The sequence below is a fragment of the Triticum aestivum genome, chromosome 4D (assembly GCF_018294505.1).
Source record: "Triticum aestivum cultivar Chinese Spring chromosome 4D, IWGSC CS RefSeq v2.1, whole genome shotgun sequence".
NCBI classification, from domain to species: domain Eukaryota; kingdom Viridiplantae; phylum Streptophyta; class Magnoliopsida; order Poales; family Poaceae; genus Triticum; species Triticum aestivum.
Genome location: NC_057805.1, coordinates 356,604,609 through 356,610,281, shown reverse-complemented (window position 1 = coordinate 356,610,281; position 5,673 = coordinate 356,604,609).

Sequence of the window (5,673 nt, the reverse complement as noted above, 5' to 3'; positions counted from 1 at the left end):
AGTAGGTTGCTAGGGAGTAGAAAAGGGGAGAATTAAACTAAGGTACTAGAATGAACTGAAAATAAATACTAACTGTAGTGAAAATAAACTATGAGAAGTATGTGATGTTTTAGATGAGTTTGCCGGCATCTAGGTACGGTCTCGTAAAGCACGGGCGCGGGAAGGAGTTAAGTTTTACGACTTTATCACGTTGTGGCTAAGTTAGTGCATGCATTATAGGATCCAGTAGTCTACGTCTGGTGGGTGCTTTCTCACATAACATTGTCTCTCATGACGCACCATATTGAGACAACTCAATCGTCATACTTCTTGTTCCAAACCTGCAACGGCTAACATAAAGATACTAAGGTCACGAGGATCGGATGAAGGCAATAAGTTCTATGGACAACCGTGGCTCCTAGAATAATTGTGTCCCCCTCAAGATATCTACACCTGTCATGTCGTAGGTCTATCAGTTTACACAACCATCTATCTACTTCATGTGTGGCCTGGGGAGTTGGATATCTTCAACTACGCCGATGGAAATGACATCTCAAATCACTAAATTACTAGAGGTTAATAAGCAACACGCATAATTAGACAACACATATCAAATAACCACTTACTAATTGACCTACCCATAGGCAATAATTACTCAAATAAACATCACATGAAAGGGGGTTCAAAAGTTGTTACAACCCATCACGGAGACCGTGATGGAGGACGAAGAAGGGATGGTGATGGTGGTGATGATGGCGATGCGGTGGATGATGGTGGTGCGGCGGCGGCGGCCCATGACCACGCCCCACCGGCGGTGGCTCCCTTCGGTATTCCTCCAAGGTTGCAACAATTGTGTGTGTTCTTGATGATGGCGGTGGCTGGACATGGAGATGAGATGATAAATGACGAATGATGGCAGCGGCTAGGGTTGGTGGTGTATATATAAGAGTTCTTCCATAGCCTCCTCCCTTGATGTAGCATCTCTCCTTTGATCCAAGGGCTCTAGGTGAGCGTAATGCTCTCCTAAAACATCATGTGAAGAACAAGGAAGTCGTGGGAACAAACGAAACGGAATTCACGAAGAATCCCATCTAGAAAGGTAATTTTTGGTGAAGTTTCGAGCTCATACGAGCGGGTGTACGAATGCGTGTGGTTGTTCGGTTGGGCGTCTTGCGTTGTGTCACCCTCAGGTAAAACGACTGCCATTTCTTCATACGAGCTCAGAATTTGACATTTTTCGACTCATTGGACTCGTATGAACGACACAGATCCATTTCTGATTTTAGATCTTGATTTGGAGCACTTTGGAAAAAATGACTTTTTCACTCTCTGAATTGGCTAAGTCTGGGGTGTGGATGTCCTCCGTTGAAATTCTTTCATCGTGCGTAGTGCATCGGAAGTCCACATCACCTACAAGACACACAAATACAGAGAAAACTAATAAAACCAAACTGAAAATGAAGAATATGCAATGCTCACGGTGAAAAGAGTAAAAACTGGAAATCATGCATATGGACATGTAATTGGCTCAATGGGACATGCCATGCTGAGATAATGTGCAACAAATGAACTCTAAAAATGAGAAAAATATGAAGCCATCACTCTTTTCTATCATATGTGGAGAATACAGAGGACTATAATGTCGAGGGAGTGACTTGGCAAGTCAGGGAGACTCAGTGAGTTCTGATGGCAGAGATTCATGTGTGAAGCGCCAGAATCCTTCTACCTGGTGTAGGCTAAAGTATGGCAAGGGAGAGGACCCCTTCTACGATGCCCTTGGTGCCCCTTATGTAATGCATGTTATGGAAGGCTTTCATGTGGCTGCGATGGGGCACACATGGATAGGAGTCGGGCATGGTGTCGGTATACAACACATTTGGCCCTTTTCTATGTGTTCATAGAGTGTTTGAAGGTGTCCTTGATGTCGTATGATGGAAACTTTCTCCTGAGGTGGTGTCGCTCCTCCTGGTGTCGGTTGTGTACCTTTGGGCTTTGAGGTGCCCACTTGAGTAGCAACGGGAGGCACCTCGAAAAGTGATTTGACTTATCATGTATTCGCATTGCAATTTAAATTAAATTAATTATTGATGATATACTCCAAAATTTATCAAAACTCCCGATGAAAGTGTTTATCATATATGCATGCTAAAGTTAAACGGTTGCAAGCAGTGCGTCGCAGGTGTCGGCCTCATATTCAAAATTGGAGAAGCCAGCTCAATGTTAGTTTGATGGCTTTAGTTCTGTTTGCACTAGTGTATGGCTTTAGCAGGTTGTTAGCGGACGCCGCTTTGCATTTTCTTTTTGAAAAAGGAAGGGCCCCATGGCCTCTTCATCAGATGATGCACACAACTATGTTTACTTGGTTCAGAGGGTTAAATCTCAACAATGTCATACAAACGGGTATGTACATGTAACAGATAAAAGAGCACACAACTCGAAACAACCAGACCCTAACAAGATAACATGACTTAATCACATATCCAGTTATTGCTCCAGTGCAGCTGAAAAAAACCCATGCAACCATCTCTAGTCTGTTGCACCCAAAGTACGTCGATGCTCTTAGGTAGGGTAGAACATGTACAGATTAAACTGGTGGATCTGTAGAAGACCTAAAAAAATTAGAAATTTGAATTTGTCAAAAACAAGGTCATTACGGCAGTTCCATAATGTCCATACTGAAGCATAAAAATCTTGATATATTTGCCTTAATCTTGGGGGGAAGACCCCTCAGCCAGTTACCGTACATATTCGCCATACTATTGGGGTGGAAGATTAAAAGCAACATGCAACGTTTTGTCACACCAACGTCAAAATAGATGATGAATCGCTATGAAGTTTGCCACACTGACGTAGCTATGAAGTTGTAAAGTTGATTTAATGAAACTTTATTGCCGGCCGACTGAAAAGTTCGGTACAGTTCATGTATTTATGTGTCCTATCTTTAATCTGAGCCACAGTATATATACACTGCAGCTTGCGAGTACGAAAGCCCCAGGTTATACTAGTGACACTGTGCCGGGCCGGGCCAGGCCAAGGAACCAAACTAACGTGGGGTGGGGTGCGCCTAGTAGAGGTATAAATAAACGAGGAAAAGCGCAATGAGAAAAAAAGGCTGATCAGAATAAATAAGCACGCAGGATCTACAGCTGCAGCTCAGTACACTTTTACATTATTGCTCCGACCAGGCCCGGGCGATCGAGTACAGGCATACCATATCGTCCCTTCGACGCTACCGGCCGGACCGTCGGATCGCGTGATCGGTCGGTTCACACTTTCACGGCTTGCAGGAGAGTATCTGGCTTTCTTCCCTGCCCCCGAATCCGCCGTCGAGCTAGCTACATGCCTTGATCTTTGTCGTTGGTGCATGCGCTCGCCTGTGCTTGCATGGTCCATGGCTGCCCGCGAAAGCTCGATCTGAGGGCGGCTTTTGCTCTGCGCCAGCAGTGATCGAGAAAAAAGATGAAGCGAAGCCTCGATACTTGACGGCACGCGTGTACCGAATCGATCAGTCGATGCCCATGCGTGCATGCAGCGACCGATCAAATCGAGAGAGATCATGCATGCATCGAGCTGCTGATTAGCGGCTGATGGAGAGAGGCTAGCAAAGGACGAAGAGAGAAATCGACGGCCGCGCGCCGTTGATCCCTTCTAGTGTACGTGCCGTGCGTGTGCATGCCCTGCCCCGTGAAAGAACTGTCAAGCCGACCGGGCGGCCGGCGTGCAGCAGCAGCGGTGAATACGATCGATGTTCTGCAGGCAACAACCTTGTAGTGAAAGCCATAAAGACTGGGAGGAGTGAACTGGGACCTGCTGCTATTACCTACGTTCTCTCTGCTGCCATGAACCTACACCTGCACTGCACATTTAGATCGATTAGATCGATCATCTGATTCGTGAAGTGAAGCAGAAGAAAAGCTTGTGCCAAGGGTAGATGCTAGGCTAGCATGCATGGACGGAGACACAACATATGGCATGAACGTGGTGTGTGCAGTGCAGCAGGATGGTCAAAAGCTAGTCTTTCCCGCAAAGCCAAACAGCGATCCTGGCCTATCGAAAGGTTGGGGGGCGCAGCGGCATGTCACCGGCCTGCTCCTAGACTCTTCCTTCTTAGCTAGCTATAGCCACACACACCACACCACACACCACGCAGGCCGAGCTTTCACCGAGTGGTACCGTGTGTGCTCCAAAGAGCAGACACAAGCTACGCTTCAGATGAGCAAACCTATCGCAGTTAAGATGAGGATGGCCAGAGGCTGCGCACCCAAATAAAGGGCATTGCTCGTGCTGGTCCGTGAGAGAAAAATAGGGCAGTTTTTAAAAGCACTGCTGCTGGCTATGGACAACTGGCATGTGACCATCAAAATTATGTGTATTGGCACTGCGGTAGTGTTTTCGGGGAATATATATGAGCAGAAATGCATACATTTTGTATATATATACTATAACTGTGCCACGTACGTAGAAAGTTTCGCGCTTGGCTATTTATGACAGGATGTGCATATTCTTAAAGAGCTTGATCCAATGAGGAAAACTCATCATTTCCAATCATGACCTAATCATGGCGTTACGGCCGTCGACACTTCTGAATTGTGTGACCTGAGAGGTTACATCATCTGTACACTGTCACTCCACTGAAAAACTGATAAAAAGCTCGCATCCATGTACATTTGCAAGACAGCACGACTTCTTATGCATATTCCGTCAAAGGGCAGTATTACAAAAAAATATATTCAACCATGTACACCGCGGCGTACCCATTCGCATATAACTTTTTTTTAACACGGTACGGGCGCAGTCGGTCATACGTACGCATGTACCCTCATCCTATGAACGCACGCACGCACATCCTATTCCTATGAGCACCTTCAAGAGTCTGAGCCGGCACATTATCTTAGATTGACGAAGTCGTCACAGGCGCCTTCGTAGTCGACGAGAACGTCTTCTCCTACTAAACACACATCGCAGGAAGGCCTGAAATAAATTCAAGAAAATGCGAGCACCAATGTCAAGTCTCGGACTTGAACTCTGATGGGCTGGAGATATCGTTGTCCTCCTAACCATTAGACCACAGGTTGGTTCACCCCATCTACATATAATTGATCATATCCCTTATGCCGTTCTTGACAGACATTTGCCTAGCCATTTAGAATGTCTTGGACTTTGGATGGGTAACTATAGAGAAGCGCACATGTTTATAAACGTTTAGATCTAGAGCATCACCAGCCATTCCCTCAAATCTCTGTAACACCCTACAGTTTTTCATTTGAGGAGTTAAGCCCTTTCTAGGCCTTCCTCAAATCCTATAACTCCACAAGAAAAATGCGAAGATAAAAAGCTCTATTGGGAGTTATGTTTAGTGGGAAGGGATAGATGCAAAATACTTAACTCATCACATTTTGAGGAGTTAGGGTCCCCCCCCCCACTAGTATAAAACAGGGCTTTCGTCACAGGGCAATATTCACATTAGTCCCGGTTCAGTCACGAACCGGGACTAATGTGAGCATTGGTCCCGGTTCATGTGGCTAAGGCATTAGTCCCGGTTCACCTAGGCCCTTTAGTCCCGGTTGGTGCCACGAACCGGGACTAAAGGGTGCGATGCCCATTAGTACCGGTTGGTGGCACCAACCGGGACTAAAGGACTGGTACTAATGGGCTTTGAGGCATTAGTACCGGTTCATGGCACGAACCGATACT